Source organism: Strigops habroptila, chromosome 7 (genome assembly GCF_004027225.2).
Source record: "Strigops habroptila isolate Jane chromosome 7, bStrHab1.2.pri, whole genome shotgun sequence".
Classification (NCBI taxonomy): Eukaryota; Metazoa; Chordata; class Aves; order Psittaciformes; family Psittacidae; genus Strigops; species Strigops habroptila.
Genome location: NC_044283.2, coordinates 1,285,217 through 1,311,306, shown reverse-complemented (window position 1 = coordinate 1,311,306; position 26,090 = coordinate 1,285,217). Strand labels below are relative to the sequence as shown.

Here is a 26,090-nt window from a genome sequence, read left to right as displayed (position 1 = left end):
TTTAGGCACTGGAGCTGCTCTAAGGTGTCCCCTTCAGGAGCCTTCTCTTCTCCAGGCTGCCCCAGCCCAGCTCTCTCAGCCTGGCTCCAGAGCAGAGCTGCTCCAGCCCTCGCAGCAGCTCCGGGGCCTCCTCTGGCCTCGCTCCAGCAGCTCCACGTCCCTCTTGTGCTGTTGCCCCAGAGCTGGATCAGGGCTGCAGGGGGGGTGGTCTTAGCAGAATGGACTAGAAGGGATGAATAGGATTTCCAAGAGCTAACATTTCCTTGCTCTGCATCAACAACCCAGCAATCCAGCTACACATGAGGTATCCCAAGGAGAAGATATACCCGGATGCATTGAGATACTGTTTCCCTATGGCTTCAAAGACAAGATTGCTCTGCTAAACTGACTTTACCACCCACCAAGGTCCAGCTGAGTGCTCCAGGGAGACCCAGCACCTGAGCCAAGCAACTCTTCCCTTTCACAGCAGCAACAGGAGCTCTCTTGGGAAACCAAAAACCCCACATTGAACAAGGTGAAGGTAGGATGTCATGAAAGGCAGCTCCATAAAGGCTTCTTTATGGACGGCTCTTCCTCACTAGCTCAAGAGTGACAGCTCCCAGGCATGCACAGATCACCGGAGCAGATTTGGTTTCACAGGCGGGGATGTTGAGGTGAAGGGCAACCACCTCTGGCCTTCTCTATTCCCCATCAGTCTTGCATCAATCAGCAGGTTAAAGGTGAAAATGGGCCTTATAGCTCCAGTGGTGTCTGTTTTCCCGGCTGGATGACTGTTTCACAGCCTCCTGCAATTAGAGGGCACAGTGGGGAGGAGATCTCCCACCAGCATGGGCCAGCTCCTGCTGTTCTTACCCCACAGCAGATGCCTGAAGTAACAGCAACCTGCTCCAGGGTGGATGGACCACGAACAGCCAGAGCTGAGGGTGCTCGGGAGGAGGCAGGGTCAATAGTTGAGTCTTAGAGGAACAGAACCCAAGGGAAACGTGTTCTCGTTCCAGTGCAAGGTCGTCTTTTGCTGAGGTTCTCCATGGAGTCACATCTGAGTGGCTGCACTGCTTGCTTTACCATAAAATATACATGAAAACAAGAGAAAGGAATAAGGAGTGATTGCATAATGTCTACTGAATCTCTCTCAGCACTCAGCCTTAGAAAGGAGAATGTAATTTCTGTGTTAACTTCAGCAGATGGACACAGTTACATGGGGTGTATGGGACCAAACCCCAGACCTAGCGGTGGACACAGCAGGAAAAGCCCAGTCATTCCCAAGCAAACCCCAAGGGTCAGCCTAAAGCATAGGTTAAGGTGAGAACCAGTATCTCCCATCCCACCATCTTCTGATTTCAACATCTACACAACCTCAGCGCACTGTTTACGTGACATCTCAAGGAATTCAAGACCCAGCCATGAGGCAGAAAAATCTGTTTCTCGCTCTCCAATTCCTCATTTCCTCCCTTTATTTCTTTTGTCGACCCCCCAAAAACATCTCCCAGTGACAGAGGATTTGATTGTTTGTTTTGATTTATTGTTCCAGCTTGTAAAGTGTCGACAGACTCCACAATTCCCATTGCCATGCCCTAACGAAAGAAACCCAGGCAGCGCGCTCTGCATAAGAGAAGTGCTAACAGAATATGTTTGCACTCTTGATGTTTTTGTTGTTTGAAGGCTCTAGGGAGCATCCAGGCACTTTTAATTCCTCACTATGCCAATACATCCTTCCTGGATCAAGGGTGATGGATTCTGAGTGGCTGAACGGATTAGGGATCAATGTGATTTTAATATAATTGAACTACAAAAGGCTAAGTGTTTAAAGTAACACTTAGACTAGATTAAACCCACCAAAGCAAGAAAAATCAGAGTTAAGGCTCTAAATCTGCTTTGAGCTCATGCCTTTGTGTCTTGCCCTCTCCCTGTCCCCTTTCTGCAGAGCACAGCGAGCAGCAGCTTGGATTTTCAGCACCAACTTTGAAGCATCCTGCCTTTGTGAGTCAGAGTTAACACTGATTTAAAAATAAATAAACTACTTCATGTGCCCTTTTAAAATACTGTTGGGTTTTGGGCACGAAAAAAAACAACCCAAAAATGTACCCTAACGAGCAAGAAATACAGAGGTTTGGCCAAGTCCCTGGAATGTCCTTCCTGGTGCTCTGGGTTAGCCGCAGCCCTGGGGATTCCTGCCCAACAATCCATGTCTGAGCACATCTTCTCAGGCATTCACATAAAGATGCATCAGAGAGGAGCAAAAATGCTTCTCTGTGTCATCTGTGATGGGTCTGCGACATGGAGCACGTTTCCTGATGAGTACTCTGGATCGGCTGAAAATCACAAGAGGCACAGGATGCCATTGGAGTCCAGCCTGACCTTCAGGAGGTTCCAACACAACTTGCAAACCATCTCTTGCTACTTCTTAGATGTGACATAACTACTCTGAGACAGCTTTTAATCCAAGTCCAAACGGTTCTGGAAAGGAGAAAGCACCTTGCTCTGATGTTACCAACAAGGGGTAAAAGGGATAGTGTTAACATCAAGGCAGAAGGATCAAGTGGTACTAAGAGCATGAAATAAGGCCAAAAAAAGCCCCTCATTAAACATCTGCAGGGGGTTGTTTGTTAATTTTGGTTGGGGTTTTTTTGAAGTCATTCTCACCATCTCATCTTTCTATTTCTTCACCTCTTCCAAGTTTCATAGGGAGACATGGGGTGGGAGATAACTGGATAGAGACAACTAAATACCTTTACTAATGGACATTGAAAGGGCATTTGAAGCACAAGGCGTGACATGGAAATAGGTCCCACATCCTCAAGTGGTTTCCAGATGTTGAAAACCTTGGCCACACCTTGTTCAGAGATGAAACAGCTACCATGTCCTCACCATTGCAGGTTTCTAACCTGAACTGAAGGGTATGGCCAGCTCCACCTTCCAAAAAGTAGATGACTGTGAGGTTGTGACACTGTGAGGTCCTAGCACAGGTTGCCCAGAGGAGCTGTGGCTGCCCCATCCCTGGCAGTGTTCAAGGCCAGGTTGGACACAGGGGCTTGGAGCACCCTGCTCTAGTGGAAGGTGTCCCTGCCCATGGCAGGGGTTGGAACGGGATGAGCTTTAGGTCACTTCCAACCCAAACCAGTCTGGGATTCTATATTTTGCCAGTGAAGCAGTCAACTTTCTGACATAAGACACAAATCCACTAGTGACATGATGAACATCTGGGGTAAATATACAAGACAGGACCACTGGTGCTTTTATCCATCAAGGTGACTTGAATTGCAAGGCGGTTGTTTGAGAAGCTTAGGTACCCCTTATCCTTCAGGAATGAGCTGTTAGTTGCCTCTTAGACAGCCAGTCCCAGAGCAGTCTGTTATCAGACTGTCCCATTGATTTTTTCCATTTGATTTAAAGAGTTCACGTATTGATTAGCATTTATGTAGTGTCATACACATGGATTAAGAGGTTAATAAATGAGATAAGGTTTGTGAGGAAAGGCAGGTGATTGATGTGTAAGAGCTCTATGAAGGAGAGAAGACAGAGGAGAGGGAACTTGACCTCTTCATGCTTCAAACTGAAGAGCGGGTACAGGAACAACAGCAGGACTTGAGCTTTAGGAGAAACCAGCAGAAAGGAGATGTGTCCTCCAAATAAGGTGAGAGTCTGGATCTCAGGATTGTGTTTTAAAATGACTTTAATGTTATGTTTCAACCAATGTTTCCTGCATGAAGCTCGGTTACTTGAGGTTAAGGTACTGCACATCTTGCACAAAAGCTTTGGTCCTTCACAGTTGTCATTTTTATTGATGAATTGACAGCAAGGTGGCACTATATAGCAAGGAACATTTACAGTGTGATTTATTTCAACTTTTCTATTAGTCGTCCCCCCCCTTCCCATGATAAAAATAGTAATTTGCGTTCCTATAGGTTCTGTTGATTCCAGGGCATGAGTGTTTCTTTTTAAGCACACACAGTAGCTGTTGCTGTTAGATGTATAAATGGGTTATTTTCTAGGTTGGTTCTATCTGGAGAGTTTGCAGATTGATTTCATGATAGTGGGAAGTTCTGTGGTCTTGCTCTAAATCAGTGCTTCAGTGTTTAAGTGCAGTTTTCCTCTAGAATAGGAGGGATGTGGTAGAGGTGTCTAAATGTGGATGTCTTCTGCTGTTATATAGTCTCAGATGTATCCTAGATGTACACAAGAGACAGGTAGATAGGACACAGGCATTTGAGAGACTTGTGCCTTGCTGGAGTAGCAGCTGGTCGATGCATTTAGGTGCCTAACATGGCACTATATACCTCTCTTCAGGACCTGAGCTACTTGGTATGACTGATAACTGGTTTATTAGATGTATGTGAACATCTGCTGTAGTGACAAAATTAAGCTTTGAAGTAGAAGTTATGGAAGATGAGGTGGGTTTTGTTCTAGCCCATGGCTGGTCATGTTCCAGGTGTATGTGCTAATGCAGCTTCAGTTTCTATCCTTAAATGCACCTATGCAATTTCAGGGAGCCAAGAGTTGGGAACATGATCTCCAAAAGGCAGTTCTTCTGGAGGATAAGAGGAAATGGCACAAAGTTGCACCAGGGGAAGTTTAGACTGGATATTAGGAACAATTTCTTCCCCAAAGGGTGCTCAGGCATTGGAACAGGCTGTCCAGGGCAGTCCTGGAGTCGCCATCCCTGGAGAGATTTAAAAGACATGTAGATGTGGTGCTTAGGGACATGGTTTAGTGGTGGACATGACAGTGTTGGGTTAACAGTTGGACTCCATTATCTTAAAGGTGTTTTCCAGCCTAAATGATTCTATGATTCTTCACACCCAGTGTTAAAGTGAACAAACCAGAAATATCCTCAGTTGACTTTCTAGCTTTAGGTTGACTTTGCATTCCTGCCCATTACTAAAACGAACACTTAATCCTAGAAACATAACAAACTTCACCAAAGCATCACAGATTTAACAAGCATTAGAATTCTGGTGTGTAATTTTGGCTAAGTATTATAGGAAGTACCCTTATTATTGCTTGTTTTATATGTATCCAGACCAGCGTGTGACCTCCACGTTGGTATGTGCGATCAGCAGAGTGCTAAGAGGGCTCTGTGTGCTATGATACATAAGGGAGGAGGAAGAGAGCAATTAGGCTAATGGTCTTTAATTGATAAAGATTGAGGTGGTCTGACCACCAGCACAGAAGAATGGCAGTTTTCTGCTGTGGGGCTTGTTGGAGAATCTGGCTGAAGGTGAAACCAGTCACACATACACAGATTTTGCACCTGGACCTAAGAGCAGTTATGACAAGTGAACAAAGTGAGGACAGGCTCCTTTTGGACCAGGAGGACCTCCTGAGCTTTCAGGACTGTCCAGGCAATGCAAAGGAGAGTAAACAAGGGTAAGAGGAACAGTACATCTGTGTGTGGCAATGGAAATGGCCCACCAAGGAGTTTCTGCTTTGCAGGAGAGTGTGTTGATTGTGCTCTGTAACAGTTCACAGTGCATCACTTGTTGCTTCACCTGAGATGAGGTGAAGTCAAGTGGCTGAACTCCATTTTGCAAGCTCAATCCTTTCTTCAATGAGAGGGATTGATGTATCTCGAAGGGCTATTAAGGTACCAGCTGAGATGAGCTTTCCTCTGGAAATGGTTGTGACATCCCTATGGCTGCCGACAGCTCCAAGCAGAAAATGTGCACCTCACTTGGCTCAGTTGATGTTGAGCAATGGAAGAACCACAAAGTTTTCTTCTCCATCACCCTCTCCCTTTGAATTTGAAATGGCAAGATGCAAACACCTTTCAGACCACATATCTACAAAGCCTTCTTAAGGGGGCCCTTCCAGTGCACACAGAGATGGGGACTAATACCCCTTTTGTCAAAACCCCATGTGTTATGTGTAATGGTTTTGAACCTCTTTCTCTTCTGCACTGAAAAGCAGAAAAGTCTGTCTGCTTCTCACAGTGGGGTGGTTTCCACCGTAGGCTACATCTTATTGTGCTTGCAGACAGGTCAACCCCAGAAGTAGAGGAAGAGAGGTGGGGGGAAGGCATATGACTCCAGACACTGTTTATTATATTTAACTGTAATCTGTTCATGTAGTGCCTGTTATTACTGGATGCTTTAACGCATTCTTGGGCACCGTGTCTGCATCAGTGGGGCTGCTTTGAGATACCAGACAGGTTTCTGCTGCAAAGACCTATCACCAGCTTACGGTGTGTTTTCACATGGTTCTCTTGGATAATCCCTCACTCTTTCTAATAAAATCTAACAAACCACACGAAATACAGGATTTATTCAGGTCATGTGCTCATGCATATGAATCTCTCCGGCCGGCTTCTCCTCCATTCATCTAAATTCTCCTTCTCTATCTGCTGAAGGCAGGTCCCTGGGGGATGTATTTTCCTGTAACAGCTAGCTGGCGTCGAGTCTCACGGGTCGATACTGTGCATGCTTTCAGCGTTTAAATTACCACCATGGTCTGTTGGTCTTGGCTTAGGCAAAAGAATCCCGGTGATGAAATGACACTTGATCTGGAGTTCACCAGATAGTGTAAACAAGCACATTAGTTGGACCGGATAGGCATGATAATTGCGGAGCGAGGCTGTTGCTTGAATGGATCCATTAAAGTCGGCTTCAGGGAGCTGCATCATCCTGTTAGATTGCTGCAAAGAAAGGACTGAAATACTAGCCATGGCTGGAAGGTCTTGCTGCAGAGCATGAAGCACCAAGTCTATTCTTAACTCTTTGTTGTTGAGCTTGTGCCGCTTGCTTGGTGTGATGTGGGATGTTGGATCACTTGAGGATCCTCTTTGTGCTGTAGGAGAGCTGCGGTTAAATGGGGTTATGTAGCTGTTGTTCTTGAGCATGCTTGAGAAAATGAGTAGAGTTTTATGTCCTCCTATTCCAGGCCTCAAGTCCCTCATTGATCACACCAGGGAGAAGCAGCGTCCACCTTTTTTCTTCTCCAGTGCAGTTCTGACTGTTTGCAGAGGGCGAGAGTGAACTTTTTAGTTGCTTTAATAATTTCCATGCTTTGGATCCAATTGAGTACCAGAAATGCTGAAATTTGGAGGAGAGATCCCTGGGAAAAGCAGCATATGGTGTCTACTTGAAAAGGTCTGACAGAGGAGTGATGGGGAGATCCTGATGTTTGTTCCCTGATACTCAAGTTAGTTGAGAAACAGCTCAGTCATGGGGAAGAAGGTTTTTAGGAGATGTTGGAGTTATTTGCACTGAAGTCTGAAAATTTGTCTGTAAGAATATATTCACAATGTTAAGAGCTGTGGACTAGCTCTGAAATACAGCAAAATAAAGTAGCAGATGTAATACTAGATGTTAGCTGGCCCAACTTTGTTGACCCAACTTGTGCTTACTGGGTAATCTACCAGGATGGCGACGGTTGGATTCTGTGAGTCACCAAGAGCCTTCATCTTGCTTGAGCAAATCCTGAGTTCATTAAATAGGATAATTTAGCTCTGTGGCTCTGTTCATGTCATTTTTGATTCATCACTCAGCTGTGATAGTTGGCCAGTAAAAGTTTGGGCCGTGGCTTGGTTTGATCAGACATAGAAGTTGCAAAGCTTTTGTTTCTAGTGCGTGGTTGGGAGTTTCGTGTGTTTTGGGATGAGACCTCTTGTGAGCAGATTGTTTAATGTCTGTGATCTTTTCTGTAGCTTCCCATGAAGTGTCTGGTTCTGTCTCCCTGGTTGGGGGCTGGGCTGGGTGGAGCTGGGAGTTCCTGGTGTTGGAAATTCAGGTTATCCCGGGTGGATGCATGTGTCTTTGAATTTTATTTAAAGTGTGTGTATGTTTTGAAGCGTGGGCTGGAGCACCCTGATATGCTGAATATCATTTGAGCAACAAAAAAAGTCTGTCTTTTGTGTTAAATGGTGTCAGAGACAGACAGAGAAGGAGCAATAGGTGTGTGCCGTGCCGAGACTTACTTGGCATCTCCCCATCCTCCTGTTCACAGCAGTCACATCTGCCCAAGTAGAAGGGTAAATACTCCTCCGATCTAATCACGTTAAATGTTCCAGAGTGTAATACCTTAATTTGGTTGCTGACATGAGGGCTGATGGGGAAATGATGTGGTAATCAGGAATGACTGCATTGGTAGATAGGAATCTTTTGTTTCAAAGATTAAGCGAACCTGAGGAGATCGTCTTGTCGGGTGTGCCCCGTAACCAGAAATAGTCCTCACACGCTGACTCAGAGCACAAAGCCACGCATGAAAGTCGAATCTGTCTACAAATGGCTTGGCTTGTTCTCATCTAAACCTGTTATCGGCCTCGGGAAGATCCAGTCTGAGGTTAGAGGCATCTACGGTTGGACTCCATGATCTTAAAGGTCTTTTCCAACCTAAATGATTCAATGTGATATTAAGTTGTGAGTACACTATAAAGAAAAATAGAACAAAAATTATAATGCATCTTCTTTTATTTTTTGGTGGCAACTTGAAACCAAAGTGTACAAAGTCTGTTATTGCTCTGCTCCTCTCAAAATCTGCTCCTTTTTAAAATCTGGAGAGGGGAGGGAATCCTCCTTGGAATGCACACCCTATGCAGAGCTGCTTTTCCAAAGTGTTTGAAAACAATCTCTTCTGCAGGAGTAGGAGCTAATTTGAACAGCCAGTTCTGTCCCCGAGATGTACATTCCAGGATGCCAGAGGAAAATAGCAGCCTGGAATTCGCTTCGTGTTTGAGGTTAGTTTGAAAGGAGCCCGGCGCTTTTATTGCGAGTGGTTTTATATAGCAGCTCGCAGTGGAAACAGTTTGTCTTTTATATGTTTAGGTTAAGGGATTTCTTTAAGGTCAACTTGAGTTCACCCAATTTTCTCTTCTGCTTTGATGGAGGTAGGCATTAGTATTTGAAATGACTGGGGTCCAAACTTGCTGTATAACCTCTTGGGCACGTTATTCTCTACGGTTGTGAAAGCAGGTTGATGAAATGAATGTGCGTGTGTCATTTCCCAGTTTGCGGAAAAAACGCTGTTTCCATTTTGTCCCCTCAAACGGGTGGAACCTTTTCATGAGCATCACCTGATGTCCCAGACCCTCGTTGCCTTGAAGAGTAACACTGCTCACAGACTTACTTGCAAATGTTGTAATTTAGAGCATTTTATTTATCCTTCTGCCTTTCAGCCGCTTGCAGCTTTCTCCAAACGGCTCTTAACAGAAGACAGAGGAAGCCTCCAGCACAAATTTCTCTCCAGTAGCATATTTTTCCTATAGATTATCCCTTAATACACATGATGAGAATATTCTGCTCTCGTAAAGAGATAGGTCCAGCATGTGTGGGGCTGTATCCATAAATATATATATGAAGTTACAAACTTTTCCAAGAGGAAAAGGTGATGTAATGGACTGTGGAAATAATATTATTTTTTATTCTTTCTCTCATCTGATCACACTTATGATATAAATAGTGGAAAAAGGCACAAACTCATTGAAATGTAAACCACTCCAGTAAAGCTCCCCCATCGCTGCGTGCTGGGATCAGGCAGCATCCATCGGTGGTTTCCAGCACATTAACAGTAATGTGTGGAGCCATCTGTCATGGCTTGGAGGTGTCAAACTGATTCAGCAGTTCATTAGGCAAGGCTGGAAGAAAAAATAGACTAGAAAATCAGCATATAGACAGGAGAAGGGGAGACTGAAGAGCTGGAGGAAGCATGGTCCATGCAATGCCATAATAGCCTGAGTCATTTGCCGTTGCACCCCGTCGTGGGGTCAGGGCAGATCATTTACTACCTCTGCAATGGGATTTGGAGTTGTCCCCGGTAGGTTAAAGCATGGTCAACAGCAGCACCAGTGCTTTGATGGGTAGCGCCTGGCCTTTCCAAAACCACCATCAGACATGTCCCAGCACCATGCTTAGAGGTACTATCCTGTTGGACACATCTCAGCTTGGATTAAGTTCAGACGACAGCTCCAAATAATGGTGTTTGGTGTTTTCAGTACTGAGTTTGAGTTCTAAATGGTTTGTTCTACAAAATTGTTCACCAGGAGGATGACTTGTAGGAACAAACTCCTGATTTGGCGCATCTGCAAGGCAGGTCTGCTCTATGGGAACCTGCATTCATCCCTCGTTCATGGACCCTCTGGAGATGTTTGTATGAAACATTCCTAAGCCTGAGCTGTTAGCCATCCCTGGCCTCCTACAGAATAGTTGATATGCTTCTTCCAGCATCCTTATTCTGCCCAGCGTGCAGGTTCTGGCCTTTATTTTTCCACCTTTTAATTCCCTGTTGGAAGCTGGGCATTGTCTTGATGATAGTGGGTACAGCTTCTCAACCAGCTACATGCAGGACATTGGGTTTAGGGCAATTGAAGCTCTGTCTTCATCTTCCTGCCTTGTTGTTAAGCCCTTTTTAAACAAGTCCAATCCTGAATAATGCCAGCTTTTTGTTTCTATTTGGTGCTTGCATTGTTTTACTGGATTTCTTCTGGTATGTTCAAAGACCAACTTCTCTATCTCCATAGGCTCCACAGTGACTGCAGAGGTAGCAATGTGAACTAGGGATGTTTTGGTTTAATTATCTCATTTCTCCTCCTTAACCTGTCCATTTACCGGTCTGTGTCTCTGCTCTGATGCTTTGCTGTAACACTTCACTGCATTCAAGCATCCAACAGTTTATTTGAAGGGAAACCTTGTGCTTTGCAGATTTGAGATGTATTTGTTTGACTCAGATTATTGGCTGGCACTATATTGATTTGCTTTATTTCTAAAAGGGTATCACACAAATGTTGTACCGACCTACCAATTTACTGTACAAGCTGTGTTTTGTTTGGAACATGAGAGTTCAATCAGGGAATACCTTTCTGTGCATTTGGAAACTGTGAAGCCAGTCCAACCATTGTAAAATGCATGGGAATAATGTCATTTATGGCTTTCTCTGAAGTAGCCTAGTCTATATACAACTTGCAGACCTTACCCCCAAGTGAGATATGGACAAGGGAGGGGAAGGAGATTCCTGCATGGGTTTTGTTTCTTGACACCTCAAGTTGTGGTGAAAAGCAAGGGGAAACTTTGATTTCTCCTGCTCCCATGGGATGCAGGGATTCCCACCCATCCCAGCTGGAGCATAGGGCTCAGGGTGATGGGATATTCAAGTTCCAGGTCAGAACAAAGCAGTGCAGTGTGTTAATGCAGAAATCCAATCTTGAATTAAAGGTTTGGGGTTGCCGATGTCCCACTAAGGCCAATTTGAAGGACACATGCAAAGTGTTTGCACAACTATTCTACAAGACAAAGCTGTTGAGATACAAAGCCAAGGTTAGGAAAGCTCATTTTTATTTTTCTATTGTATCTGTTTGCAGATTTTACTTAATTTGGTGTGGTTTTCCTTTAAATAAGCACTTGAATTCTCTTTTAATCAGAATCTAAGACCTCCTCCGGCAGTGGAAGGTACATGAGAGACACCAGCAAGGGCATTGCAGCCCGAGGCAGGAGCAGCATGTTCCTTTTTAGCTGTTTTCTATGGAACAGATGGAAATGCAGGATTCTTCAGAAATTTCTTTAGAAATGGATTTCCGAAGGTTTCCTCACTTTCAGTGTCCTGGGGAAGCCTGGATGTGGTGATAGCAAGATTGATGGTAGGCTTCGAGTCTTTGCTTGAAGATGGAGAGCTTGAATAGGCAACCAAGTTGGATATTTTTCACATGAAGTCCAGGCAAGTTTGCTGAAGTGTTGGGCAGGATCTGTCCCTTACAGAGTAATTATATTCTTGGTGGCTTCTCACAGTTCTGTTTAGCTACACTTATGAGGAAAGTTGGCATGCCAGTTGGGAGTGCTGCTATATTCTCCCCATTCTAGGCAGATTCTGGTGCCTTTCTGCCTGCAGGCATATATCTCTATATATGTATTAGCTCTTGTTTTGTCTTTTTTGTCATGTTCTTCCTCACTAAGATCTTTCTTTACTCAGTCCTTCTCATACCCATCTCATTCCCTCCCATTTGTAATCCTTGGTGTTTCCTGAAAATAAATAAGGAAACAGATTCAAACATTCAGTGAGCTAGATAAAATAACCTTTTGGAAAAAAAATATTCCAGAACATGACTGTATAGTGCAGAATAATGGCTAGAAAAGACCCTTGGGTGTCTCTGCTCCAACCTACTATCCAGAGCAGGACTCGTGCCAAAGGTAGACCAGGTTGCTCAGGACCTTGTTCAGAGAATCTCTGACCTATTTGCCTCCTTTCCAACCTCTTTTCCCAATAAGGAGTATTTTGGTTTTTATCTTGTATACCACTGTGATGTCCCTGGTTGCAACTTGTGCTTCTTGTCCTCTTGCTGGTCATTTTAAGAAGGCTCTGGTTCTTTTTTCTCTGTAGCTGCCTTTTAGGTTGGTAGGTACCAAAAATCAACCTCATAACCCATAGCTTTTATTTTGGGACCGGTGTAGTCCCGAAAATATAAATACATTTATTTATTTTTAAATGAAACTAGTGGAAACTTAGAAAAAAAAAAAAAAAAAATTACTTTTTGGGAGGAAACCACCTGTCCAGATACCACAGAGGAAAAGGATTTATCTGCCCTTCACTCTCTGGGTCATTTTGAAGGTATGTGGGGGCTTCGATTTAAAAAGATTTGGGAGAACATTGCAGCCCTGCTGGCTGGGCAACCTTTTCCTTCTGGGCAACCTGCCTGAGCATTCATAGAATTATAGATTCACAGAATGGTTGGGGTTGGAAGGGACCTTAAAACTCCTCCAGTTCCAACCCCCTGCCCCGGGCAGGGACACCTTCCACTAGAGCAGGTTGCTCCAAGCCCCTGTGTCCAACCTGGCCTTTAACACTAGAAGGGGTGGGACATTGCTGTGTTCCAGGGTAAACCTTCACCTAGTTTAGAGTTCCCAAACCTGAAAATGATCAATGTTTCTGATAATTACTTCTCTAAAGCAGAGGCTGCCCCATCTCCCAGCGTCCCATCGCTCCTCTTCCTCGGAGCTTCCCAAAACTCCGAACTTATCCCCAGCAGCCCCGCTGGGATGGAAACTGAATCACGGCACAGGAAAGTCCCGCTGTTCGACTCACAGGAGTTGTTCACATGAGCAAAGCCCTGGCCCAAAGGCTTTGCCAAAGCCACTAATAGAATCCAGGTTTCTTGGGTTGGGGATATAGTTGAGGGGGACTGGTGGGGAGCAGTGCACCGGGGCTGCAGCTCTGCACCCCACACTGGCCAGAGTCCTTGTGCCTCAGTTTCCTCCTCTCCTCCATGAAAAGCTTTGATATATGTGGATAGTGAGAAAAAGCCAAATAGTAATGCAAAAAGAAAAGAGGGGTTTTTTTTCTTTTGTTGAAGGGAAACTGTCTTTTTGCAAACTCCTATGGGACTGAAGCTCCTCTTTTAAAACATACTTTAAAAATTAGGATGAAAGAGGGTTGTTTTAGCTGTTTATGGTCAACAACTAACAGTCAGACTTGTCCCCAAAGTGTGATAGGTGGTTTGCAAAGAGTAGCAAAAACACGATTATTGCTCCTGTCAGCCCAGTCTAAATGGAAAACACGCAGACGGTGGCTGGAGGCAGGAGCTGACAATGAGCTGAGTGATCGACCCTGAAACTCAGCACGGATCTCGTTAATGCCATCGCTTGTAGTTGGATTTTTAGTCATATATTTTTCCACTGTCTTTTCAAGCAGCATTTTGTGTTTCAAGTTATTGAAACAGTTTGTGGGTAGCGCTACAGCTAATGAGCCGGCTGCATCCAGTGCTGCAGAAACGTGTCAAAATACTCAAGTACAACCAGCTCCAGCTCCCTCTTCTCAAAATTCATGGGAGCTCTGTGCACGGATGTAACAGACTGTAGCAGCTCTAATAACCTACAAATGAGATTTAGTTTTTAAAGTAGATTATGCAAAGAGGAGATTTTTTTTATTTTTTTGGTAAATGATAGGGTTGCAATTGGATCTTTTGATGAAATCAGCTTTTTTAGGGGGTGGGGAAGTATTTGGATACAGCAACCTGGCTCTTGAACAGGGGCTTAAATCTGTCTTGCATCATTGAGGCTGGAAATCACCATGTGTGTGATGGCGTTTAGTTTCTTGAGGATGTTTGTGCCTTAGGAGCAACTGCTGCCTATAGAAAGGCTCCTGTGGAGCTCAGAGCCCTGATCTCTGGATCTGCCACAGCATCTCAACAGGCTGCCCAAAGAAGTTGTGAGTGCCCCATCCCTGCCAGTGTTCAAGGCCAGGTTGGACGGGGCTTGGAGCAACCTGCTCTAGTGGAAGGTGTCCCTGCCTGTGGCGGGAGTTTGGAACTGGATGATCTTAAGGTCCTTTCCAACCCAAACTATTCTATGATTCTATATTCTCATCTCTGGGATTCAAGTCCCTGGAGCAGGATGAGCTGCACAGGGAGCTGGAGATGCCACCAGCCAGCAGCATAAGGGGGAAAGCTGGGTCTGGGAGGTCAGTGATGCTTCCAGCATCCTTCCTCCACCTCTCCCATGCACGGCTCACCTAACAACGAGATGTTGAGTCTCCACGCTCACTGCTGGCCACCCTCTTGGCTTTAAAATAAAAAAGAGCAAACTCACAGTAGCGTGGTGTTTTTAAAAGTAAAGGGCAGCCTGACCGGGCTGCCTTCCAGAGGAATGAACAACCTTGGAAATTAGATGTTGAAAGCACATGAAAAATGGTTGATGGGTTGGAGTATTTGTTTTGAAGATAACATATCCCACCCCGCGTCCTTCTGCTTTACTCTGGTTTTGCTCTCCTGTGGCTCTAGCAGTGAAGAGCTTTACTGTGCCTGCAGAATTTATATAATGCACACATTCATCCTCCCGTCGGCTGGAGCTTTTAACAACATGTTTTGGTCAGTTTTACAGTTGTTATAGTGACATAATAAAATTTGTCAAGACCATATTAAATTATGTTTTCCCCATCACTTTTCACCCTGTGAGGGTGCAAACAGCAGCTCTGCAAAGAGATTACATTGAGAGCAGTTTTCCTCTGGTAAAGCTTAAATTTGCTTTGATGGTGTCTTAACGAAGTCTGGTAACATGATAAAACACAGCTTATTTACTTCAACCTTTAAAGTTACAAGGTTTTGCCTTAGAAGTAAATGACTAAGAGTAGGCTTGCATCATTCTTATGCTTTTGGTGGCCTTGATGCCCTTGCTTACCCTCGGCTTCAACACCCAGGGAGCTACAACCTGAATCATGAATGTGTTTTCAAAGGCATAGATGCTCATGTGAGCTGTGGGAGCTGCTTTGTGCATGTCTTTCCCATGTAATTACAGGGGAAAAAAAGGCTAAAGAAAAGAACCGTAGTAGAAGCAGAGGGTATGAATTTGCTGCGTTGCATTGCAGTGGAGAAAGCTCTTAGTCTTCACCACTATTTGGGGTCTCGGTGGTGCTCTGCCAACACCTCTTAGCTTGACCATGTCTCTAAGGGGGTTGAATGCATACACCTTCACTAAAGCCATCCAGTTAGATATGATCGAACGACGTTCCCAGGGGAACAAAGCTATATATCATCAATTTTGTTTCAGCGAGGACGGTTTTACTTGACACCTAATCAAGTGATATTTACTTGCTGCCGCTTCGACTCCGAACTGTCATCTCATAGTTGCGTGATTTTTCATGAGCACGGTGCCAGTAGAGTTGAGGAGACTGTGGTTTGGTTATAGCTTTAGGCTAAACTAAGCCAGATGTTATGGCCTTTATTTGAAGTCATTAGTTCTTCACCAGTCGGGCCACGCGCATTCCTTTCATTGCTGGAGCGCTTTGCTTTTCTGAGAATATCGCCTTCTGCAGAGATTCCTGGTCATTGTTAATAAATTACTTCTGGGCATTTCAGGAAAAATTAAGTAAAGATGTAATTTACAGAAAACAAACAACGCACTGGCTTCGTTCCCATAGTGGATGAAGAGCCAGGAGACCCACAGCCATCCCAGAACACGCAGTAGGTCCAAAGAGCAGAAGAAATGTTTGGAGGAGCCTTCTTCAACCTTGTTTCCAAGAGTTTTTTTCCTGGGGTAGTTGGAAGGAGGGGAATTTCCATAGATACTTTTTGGATTTGGGATGCTCTAGGTTTGGCTTTGCCAGTTGATGTTGATGATATTGGGCAATTTGTGTCCTTGACTTTTCCACAGCTGTCGAATGGGCGTTTGCAACCTAATGTGGGACTCGAGGCTTTAGTCAAGTTCATAAGTTGGTTTCTAGTTTATAGAAAAAAGGCAATAGAGAACTCCACAGCTACACACAATGATAGTAAAATACCATATTGAGGCCAGTTGTTGCCAGCCAGTAGATTTTAATTTCATTATAAACATAAAAATATTAAGGAACAAGATTTTTCTCTTGTGAGCAAAGAACTGTGAGTTTCAGTGGTGCTCCAAACTTGCAGTAATTGCTTAAGAACATTGCTTAAGCAGCTCATTGTTTTCTTTCATAGGAGCCTACCCTTCTGACCTTGAAAATCCAAAGCATGAAGTGTGTTCACTGGGTTTTACTGTCATTGTTATCATCATCATTGCATATTGCAGTTCAAGCTGTCTCTGAAAATAAAAACTGTTGCCTGAGATGCTGCCCTCTTGGGCTTGGAATATTGTTGGAAATGTAATGAGTTAAAAATTCCTGCCTTTTCATATCACTTCAGTTTGTCTTAGGGCTGTGATTCTCAGAAGTCAGTTTTAATTGTTGAATAATCTCCATGACATTTGTGATGAGTGACAATACAATTACGGTGGTGGAACTGCACTGCTAAGGAATTTGGCTGGAGAACTTACCTACGTTTCCCACAGCTGAAACCTTGCCTCATTTAACTAGTATTCGGTTGTCTGGTTAAGGTTAAGCCAAGAAGAAGGAGTTGAGCAACAGTTCTGGTTTGGGTGGATAAAGCAAAGGCTGGAATTTGTGGCAGGTTGGTCATTTCATCTGCGGCAGGGGGTTGAACTGGGCGACCTTTAAGGTCCCTTCCAACCCAAACCATTCTATGGTTCTATGACATCCCTGGTTTGAATTAGCTTTTCCAAATAAGGAGCACCCTGTGATGCCAGATGCATGATCCATAATCCTATGTTGCATGTGTCCATGGTGGAATGGTTACATCGGTTCCTTCTTTTAAAATGGCCAAGATAAATCTCTGCTTACACAAGAAATGCGTTCCAAATGGTTTAAAACATCTTTCCGGGGTGGGTTTGTTACATTCAGTCAAGACCAGAGCTGCTTGTTTGGTCGTAGGCTGAGTCGGTGGTGGGAGCACTCCATCAAACAAATTCAGAGTCAGGATTTACTCCTATGCTGTAAAATCCTAAGGACCACTAAGCTGGGTTTAAGCACTGAGAAGATATACGAGCCTTGTCCTCTGGCGATATAAGAGCTACTCCCAGTGATAAATTTTGCCCGGTAGGGTACTGAGTATGTGAAGCAGTTAGTATTTCTGTCCCAGCTTTCATTCAGAAGTGTCTCAGATCATTAAAAGCACAAATTAAACTTCCAGACATCCCTGCCTAAGAGGGAGGAGAAGCGTTGTGCTGGTTTTACAGTCTAGGAGTTCAAATGGAGAAGCTGTTGCAGGGCTGTAGAGCTACTCAGTCTCAGTTCCCACCACCCAGATCTTAGTCCACACTGGCACACTGCTCTTTGTAACTACAGTTTGAAAATATAAATGGGTTTTACAATGGGTGTAGGGAGAGGACAAGGGGGAATGGCTTTAACCTACCAGAGGGGAGATTGAGATGAGCTCTTAGGCAGTTCTTCCCTGTGAGGGTGCTGAGGCGCTGGCAGAGGGTGCCCAGAGAAGCTGTGGCTGCCCCATCCCTGGCAGTGTTCAAGGCCAGGTTGGACACAGGGGCTTGGAGCAACCTGCTCTAGTGGAAGGTGTCCCTGCCCGGGGCAGGGGGTTGGAACTGAATCAGCTTTAAGGTCCCTTCCAATTCTATGATTCTGTGGCTTTACACACTAAATATGGTGCAAATTAAGGTTTCTCTTCACCCAAAACGATGGATAAAGCCACTCCTTAGTCCCAGGCTTGCTTTCAAGCTTGAGCGTTAGATCTGCAGCGTTGCCTGACTGGGATGTTGGACACGGATTTAAGTCCTGGAGTTGAGGTGTGAGGCCATGCTTTGTTGGCAGGCTGTAGCTGTAACCTGATTAATCTGAACAGGTAAAAAGTAACACAATCCATCAGCAGCACAACTGGCAGCGCAGCCGGGTGAGTAGTGAATTTTTCATCAGGGGGCCCTTAGAGAGGAGGTGTACGTTACCGAGGGTGGTAGAAAGAAGAGAAACCTAGCCAGGCTTTCATCCAGAGGGATATTGCCTAACCAGTGAGGAATCCTTTCATCAATAAATTATGAGAAGAATGGGAAGGTTTCGAAAGATCAGCCTGTTAACGTGCTCTCATCCGGCAAATTTAAGGAACATTATATTTTGGCCTGGGATGCCTTGCAGGAATCGAGAGGCGATAGCGTGCAGCCGTGCAGACCGAGGAAGGTGAGACCCTGGTGCGTGTGTTGGAGCTGGGACGGGCACTGAGCATCCATCAGCAGAGAGGAGGCAAATGTGGTGTGACCGCTAAGCCTCGGTATTGAATAACGGGAGGAAAAACCAAGCAGGCGCCCTTTTGTTCCTCTACCTGGCTGCCATCCACGCCACGGATCCTCCCTTGGAAGGGTGGCCGTAGTGGAGCAGACATCTGGTCGGCTTTCTGACAGCTTCTGCTTGGCGCCGATGGGGATCCCCATCCCTTCACATGTGCAATGAGCCCCAGTCTCGCTGCTCCGAGGAACAGGCACCGTTTTATCCATTTGGAGTGACCAAAACACGTTTGGAGAAGGCAGGGCTTTAAGTTCTCATTTCAGCACGATTTGAAATGCTCATGTCTTTAATTTATCGTAACCTCTGTTTGACTCGGGGCTCAGTGAGTAACAAAAGATACTTTTAGCACCATTACAGGAAGATGACAGCGCGCTCTGCGGGTAGCAGAGGAGACATTGAGCAAAACCCTTTGCTCCCTGGAGACATCATCTCCTTGCCCAGGTAGTACTCAGGGACAGGAGGTGGTGACTGCAGTGGAGCAAAGGAGCTCCTTGTTTGCACCTACACATCCCTGTCCTTCGTTGCACGTAACGATGGAGCCGTGCTCCCTCCCTTATGTAAGCTGGCATGCAAACAAGAACTAAGTTATAACAGAAAACAAAAGAATTCAGAGCCGTGATCGAGCTCCCGCCGTGTTTACAGGGTGGAAACTTACCCAGAAATGCAGTTTTCCAAATACCTCTTACTGTCAAAAGGGGTTTTTTTGTTGCTGGCTTTGTACTTATTCGGAGTGCACAGCTCTGCACCAGCGAGATGCCTGCTGATCCTGACAATTGGGTAGATTATTTTCATGTCAATGAAAGGGGCTTTTTCTGCAGGGCAATGAGCGGGGGGCAAACCGGAATTGGAATTTACAGTGTATTTGCTACCATCCTGCCTTAATTTCCTCATTTTTACTATGTGCAAAGGTTTCTACAAGTCTAACCTCAAGCATGTTGTCTTCTCTAGTAGGCAGCCCAGAGCAACAACACAGGGAACCTTGGCTCTCAAAGTTCCGGGTGCCTTATGTTGCCCCCACACTGGATGCTAAATGGGAGTTCGACCCCCTTAGATCCTACTAACTACCTCTTTGTGAGCTTCCAGAGCCTGTTCTACAGATGTGCATCATGTGCCCAGCAAAGTCTCTCTAGGGAGAGTTACTGCATAGTAGCTGCTGGAGAAAATGTCCCAACAAAGCAAATTTCCCATGACCCGTCTATCTGAATGTCACAAATAGTGAGTTTTCACATGGCCAAGTTGGCTTCCCCTGAGAAAGAGAAAATTCCAGGTCTTTTCCTGCAGAATCTGCTCCAGGTTTGGATGTTGGCAAAGGATGGATGGCTTGGAGACTTGCTAATAAATTATATTTTCCCAAAGCAATTAGCTTTTGGTGCACAGTGAGTTGCTGAATTACAACCTGGAGGAATTGGTGTTGCCAGCTTGGAGTAGCTCAGGATCATTGCGAAGGACAAGAGACAGGAGGAATTTAAGTTCTTTAGTGTTTTGACTGGCAGGTTTTGCCTTATTTTGATCCTTATCATTGCAACCCCAGTAATCGATGCTACAGGAATTAGTGATTAATAGCCCAGTGTCCTTTCTTGCTTGAGAATATAAATGGTTCTACCATATGTTAGCAGCTTTTAGTAATCTTTTGGTGAAATAAGGCTGAACTCCTCCAGAAAGAATTTGTCTTTCAGAGGCATCCCAAATCAAATAATAGCCTCAAAGCAGAACGTTCAGGTGGTAAAACCTTCTATATAAATAAACCCACTTTTTGCCCTTTTGTCTTTGTCCTGTGTTTCAAGTGAGAACATCCAGGTCTCTACCGTAGAGTGGTGTCTGGGAATGGGCCGTCCACTGGTAAGGCATTTTGATATCAGGTCTCTGAATGATGGGATATATGGTTTCTCAGTGTTTTGGCCGTACAGTTTCTTATGAATGCAGGTAGGCAGGGCTCTTTCCATGGCTTTGGACTGAACCACTGACTTGCTTTGCTGCCTTTACCTGGAGAATGTCATTTAAACGTCCTTAGTCTACCCACCTCGAGGGATGATGAGATACCATAATGATGTGTAACAGAGTCGTCCTAAAAGCTAGACTAGACAGAATAAGTTTTATCCTGATCATGTGAAGGGTATAAAGCCATAATTGTTTTCCTCCATGTTGGAAGGGGTCATCAGAGAAGCAGCTGATTTTTTCTTGTAGGTTTTGCGGGGCTGAATCAATATAGAAGTTTGTGAGGGTCCTTGGGCATTTAGTGTAACGTATTGGCAAAACTTGGACCCACAAGGTTTAGCAACCACACAAGGTTGTGAAGTCAAAGGCAATACCAACAGCATGTCTTTGGTGCTGTCCTTCTGGATCAAGAGTTTAACAGGATCAGAAAACCTACAGACGCGTTGAGGCGAAGGAAAAGAGGAAGCCAGAGATCCCTTATTGAAACAAATCCTGCCTTGAAGGTACTTCCAACTGTTAGGAGCGGAGCCAAGCGCGTCTTCGGTGCTTCGTTGCCAAAATTCCCGCAAGGACTTATCTGATGAGCGAGGAAACGGAGCGGCCCCCAGTCCTCCCAGCACAGTGGGGTGTCTCCAAAGGAAGGCTGGGCTCACACCTGCCTGGAGGAGGGGGGAAGCCAAAACCAGACGCCAGCATATTTTGGCGGAGGTGAAGTATGAATCCCCACCTCTGCAGAATGGCTGTGTTTCGAGCGGTACCAGATGCCTTGCACACCAGCTGAGTGTTTAAGCTTAGCTTATAGATTTGCATTTGGGAATATCAAACATCAGTTCAGAAAAGCTTTTGTGGTGGTACTTCCTGGAGCATCCAAGGGTCTTACTGGGGTTATTTCTGCATGGTGGGCTCCTCCTTACAGTATTGTAAACCTCTTTTTAGCATTCAGCAGAGAAAGCGTCGCTAAAGTTGCTTAAATCAGACTGAAAGAGAAGGTGGTATCCCAAGGTAGCATATGGTGGTCTGCAAATGAAGCCTGTGAATGGTGCATTTCTTCCCAGTCTCACTGGTACCACAGTGTCCATATTGGATAGTGTGTCCTAAAATGGGCAAAGGGAGAATTAGCATAATTTGTGGCAGTGCAATTATTTCCTTAGGTTGCTGATAAGGATAAGAGGAAGCATGATGTGAGAACAGAGAGATTGGGTTGGAAAATAACCCTGCAAGTTGGGAGAGGACCTCCAAAAACACACCCCCACCTGCCCCAAAAATCCTGAGCCCGTGAGCAGCTCTGCCCAACAAACAAACAAAAAGCTGGGGAGATTTCTTGTATTTCACTCTACTTCCTGAGATGACCCGAGTTAACATGACTCCGGGTTACAGCTTGTGCATGAGGCAGAGTTATGGGTTCAGGGCGAGCCGTGGGCTGGAAGTGACAGTGAGAATCTCGAGGAGTTTCTGTGTGTCCAGGTAGCCAAAAGGGCCAACAGCATCCTGGCTTGTGTCATCAATAGCGTAGCCAGCAGGACCAGAGCAGTGACTGTCCCCCTGTGCTGGGCACTGCTGAGGCTACACCTTGAATCCTGTGTCAGTTCTGGGCCTCTCACTACAAGAGAGACATTGAAGTGCTGGAGCAGGGCCAGAGAAGGGCACCGGAGCTGGTGCAGGGCCTGGAGCACAAGTGTGATGGGGAACGGCTGAGGGACCTGGGGGGGTTTAGTCTGGAGAAGAGAAGGCTCAAGGGGGACCTTATCGCTCTCTGCAACTGCCTGAGAGGAGGCTGGAGCCAGGAGGGGGCTGGTCTCTGCTCCCAAGGAACAAGGGATGGGACAAGAGGAAACGGCCTCAAGCTGCACCAGGGCAGGTTTAGATGGAGCTGAGGAACAATTCCTTCCCCAAAGGGTGCTCAGGCATTGGAACAGGCTGCCCAGGGCAGTGCTGGAGTCACCGTCCCTGCAAGTGTTCACACACCATGTTGACGAGGCCTCAGTGCCATGGGTTAGTGGTGGCCTTGGCAGTGCTGGGGAATGGTTGGACTTGATGATCTTAAAGGTCTTTTCCAACCTTCTTGATTCTATGGTTCTACGACTCTGATATCAGTGTGAAGATGTGCAGTGGTGCTGGGATAAGAGACAGATTGCTGAACTGGGAAAGAGAAGAAATTAACACTTGTGTGTCAAACATATTTATAGGTGCAAATCGCTTATTGAAGCAGAGACTGACTGCAGGCAGGGATGCTCTTGTAGCAGGCAGGATCACCCGGGGGTTTTCATGCTGTCTTCAATCCCAGCAGGGATTTGGTGTATTTTTTCACACCTCTAAACAAACTGCATGTTCCAGTGTTAAAAAACCCCACACAACCTTACATCCACCCTTGTGCTCAGATTGTGACTGATAAAGAGAACAGGTATTACTCACCAGATCTTATCAAGACTTTCCATATCCTAAAGGGGCTCGTGCAGGCTCCAGATGCCATCACCTCAACTGCAGCTGCAGATTCTGTCTTAGCACTATTTAATTTTGATGAACACTACTTGCTTGTTTGGAGATGTCAGCTCTTTGGCACATGCCTTGGCCATCGTCTTACTACTTTGCCTTTTGGAGTCTGCCAACAAAAAAAACCCAATAAATTAAAAAATCATAAAAGATAGAAAGGAGTAGCAAGAGATGCATAACAAAGTGGGTTGTGCTTGCCCACGTCCGCTCTGAATTGCTTTAAGATTTGATCAGGTCAGGTTCCTTCATACCTCAAACCATCCTAGAGGTTTTTGACAGCTTGAGAGCACTCAATGAGCTTTATCAGGCAGACTTTCAGATGAAGTCTGGGCTCCACAGTGGTGTGATGCCAGCTCTGAGGTTTTCTTATTTAATATGGTAAATGGTGACAGGACCCTTCTGTCTTTGCCATAATGAAGTGGGGAGAATAATCCTGACTGTAACACTTCATTAACTGGTGAGCTTAAATCTACCTGCTTAAAAGGTAGACTCTTAAAAGGGTCTGCAAGATGGTCTGCAGCCAAGTCTTAGTGGGGAGAAGGAGACTTGACTTGGTTCTCCCAGTCTTCCTAATGCATCTTCTCATTGAGCAGAGAGTGCTCTTATGGAAGACGTGCCCTGGTCTAATGTGAATTATTGTGCTCAGTGCATAAATAATTGGGTGAAGCCATGGTTGGCCCGAGCTCAGATTAATTAAACTGGGATTACTCTGTTATTACCAACTTCTACCCAAGGAGAGACAGCCGTGTGCCCCATGCTGCAGCAGAAAATGCAGTTGCTCTCCAGGAAATTAGGGAAAACATGAGAAATACTCTCCTAGGAAAGCTACGGATATGTTACTGTTTACCGAGGGATTGGCAAAGCTTTGTCTTAGCAAGGACTGGGACTAGAGTGTGTCATTGAACAGTGCAGATGACCTTAAATGTGTGAGTATTAGCTATTAGTTAAGCAAAAAGGAACCAGATTTGTCAATAATACAGTATTTTTCACTATATATGTCACCATCCGAAGGTGAGGCACTGCTGAACTTCCAGAAGAGAGGCAATAAGGATGATGGGCACAAAGTCCTCCAGGGTTTTTGGGTTAAGCCATAGGCTTGGCTTTTCCTTGCTCCTTTTCTCTCGCTGTGCTTCATGGTCTTGCAAATGGGTGAGCAAAGAGCGAGATCAGCCGAACGTGTTCCCTGTGTTTTCTTTAATAAGGCTACAAACCCATCCAAATTCCCCTTCATCTCTTCAGGGAATGGAAGGCTTTTTTTTTCCTATGACTGTCATTCCCAACTGGATGTATTATTTAAAACAAAATATATATCAGAAAATCAATTCCGACCAGTGCCTCTTCATGCCGAGAGTGCTTCCATTAATATCAGATGGGAAAGTCAGTCCAAACACTGAAAGTGGATATAGTTTGCATTTGAAGGAAGGTTTTGTGTATGAAACTGAGAAACGCTTCCCAGTCTGACACCGGTGATTGATTGCAGTTCTGCTAAAGATTAGCCAGACGTTTTAAGCACCGCAATTATTCATGTTTTCATAGTTAGATGCTATATTTAAACTGTGTCTAACAACGTATGTACACTGGGTTATGCTGCTGCACAGGCACCGCTCCTGCACAGGGAAGGAGAATGCAGTTTTATTATTTCGTTATTTCATTTTTCCACGTAGGTTTTGTGCCATGTGTGCTCTTGAGTGGAGCTCACCCCATACACACATGATGTCAATAAGAGCTGCGCCACTCTTGGCACCCGGCACCTTTGCAACGACGGGGGTGAGGGATGTCCAGTGAGGAGAATGGGGACCTGAGTGGGTCCAGGCATCATGGGGTGCAGCTTCTGCCCAGGGTCCTCATCCCTCGCTGCAAGGCAAAGTGCTCCCAGTCACAACAACAACCCTTGCGACCTCATTGGGATGTCTGAAACCAGTGGCTTGGTGTTAGCAAAGCATTTTGGTATCGATGGGTGGAAAGAGGCTGTAGAATAAAAATGGGTTGGTTTTTTTTTCCTTTCCTGCTGTTGGTAATAAGGGAAACCCAAGGCAGGAGCTGGTTATGGCATTCTGGTGATTTCTATGAGTGGTTGAAGGGATAATAGTGTGACTTTCTTAGCCATCAATTCAGAAAACCAGCTAAGGCAACCTTGTCTCTGTGCAGTTGTGCTCTTGAATGGCACATCTCAGGAGGAGGTAGCTGGTCTCTTCTCCCAAGGAACAAGTGACAGGACAAGAGGAAATGGTGTCAAGCTGTGCCAGAGAAGGTTTAGATGGATATTAGGAAGAATTTCTTCACCAAAAGGGTGGTCAGGCATTGGAACAGGCTGCCCAGGGAAGTGGTGGAGTCACCATTCCTGCAAGTGTTCAGAAACCATGTAGATGAGGCCTTCAGTGCCATGGTTTAGTGGTGGCCTTGGTAGTGCTGGGGAATGGTTGGACTTGATGATCTTAAAGGTCTTTTCCAACCTCGCTGATTCTGTGATTCTATGATCTCAAACAGTACTTCATGCGGAGATCTTCACCCACATCCGCATCTTGGTTTCCACCTGAAAACAAGCAAGGACACCTTGCAGACCTCAAAATTGCCTCACTCTATAAAATGCTTTCAGTTTTTTTGGTTGAACAGCACTGTCTCTGTACCCAGGAATGCTCCTGATAAGCTTTTACTTGCTCACAAGGCTAATTTCCCACCAGCATGAGCAAGCCAACTCTGGCTCATGGAGTTTAGTCTGCTTGAAGGTTTGTCCTGGATATTTTGTAGGTAAAAGGAGTGGGTTTCAGTCTCTGGATGACTTCTAGGGGTCCAGGAGAGGTAACTCAGACAGACAAACCTCTTGCCAGTAAACTTCAATTCATTATTCAGGAGCCTACACCTCTCCCTGCTGAAGTTGGACTGAGCTCCGCAGATCAAAAAGAGGTTGAGACCCCCTGGCTTGGGGAGAGAGGACGTGAAATGCCAGAAAACTTGGTGGAAAACCCGACCTTATGATGTGTTTCATTTTAGGAAGGATGGATGACAGCGGGTTTACTGCTGCGAGGTACTGGCTTGGAGATTGATCGGAGCATTTATCATCTGCCGCCCATTTAGATTTGTAGCTTATGGCAGAGCTTTGAGTCCACATTGAAATTCCTACTGTTTCCACTAAAGGATAGTGTTTACCACTT

General features: G+C 45.2%; 1 protein-coding gene and 1 long non-coding RNA gene across 3 annotated transcripts in view; both read left to right on the top strand.

Moving 5' to 3' along the window:
• EXOC6B (exocyst complex component 6B) overlaps nucleotides 1-26,090 on the top strand; it is a 304,945-nt gene that overhangs the window by 235,003 nt on the left and 43,852 nt on the right. The gene's annotated exons all lie outside the window — the stretch shown is intronic.
• On the top strand, nucleotides 9,309-25,262 carry LOC115610234. The gene is made up of 3 exons (XR_003992157.1): nucleotides 9,309-9,318; nucleotides 9,974-9,984; nucleotides 25,113-25,262. It is a non-coding gene; the product is annotated as an uncharacterized LOC115610234 (long non-coding RNA).